The sequence below is a fragment of the Tupaia chinensis genome, unplaced genomic scaffold (assembly GCF_000334495.1).
Source record: "Tupaia chinensis unplaced genomic scaffold, TupChi_1.0 Scaffold000503_1, whole genome shotgun sequence".
NCBI classification, from domain to species: Eukaryota; Metazoa; Chordata; class Mammalia; order Scandentia; family Tupaiidae; genus Tupaia; species Tupaia belangeri.
Genome location: NW_006160015.1, coordinates 718,065 through 718,549, shown reverse-complemented (window position 1 = coordinate 718,549; position 485 = coordinate 718,065).

Genomic DNA, 485 nt, shown 5'->3' with positions numbered 1-485 from the left:
TTCTTTTTCTTTTTTTTTTTTTTTTTAAGAGGTTTTTGCTATAGAGCACGTGCATTTGCCAGACAGACAGAGAGAGACAGAGAGAAAGTGAGAAATCACCCCCCCAGGGAGGATGGACATGCCGCAATCCCTTCTCCTCCATTCTCCTCTCGGGATCTTGGGCACGCACGCACACGTGCCCGGTGTGAGTTTTAAGCCACCGGGTCCGGGACGCGAACTGCGATCGACTACATGGGAGTCCAGCAACATAGCCATTACGCTAACATCTGGTCCCAAACACAGCCCTGCTTTGAAAAGCAGCGCACAGCCTAAATGGGAATGTGTCTATGCTGTTAGATCATCATTTTCAAAGCTGTTGCCTCTCCCCATTATTAGAACATGATAAGGAATTCTCTCAGTCCTCTTCACCTAATGATGCCTTGTGACTCCCACCTAATGGAGAAAGCTGGGGGAGGGGGAGGGGAAACTTGTGTAAGTGTGGGCTT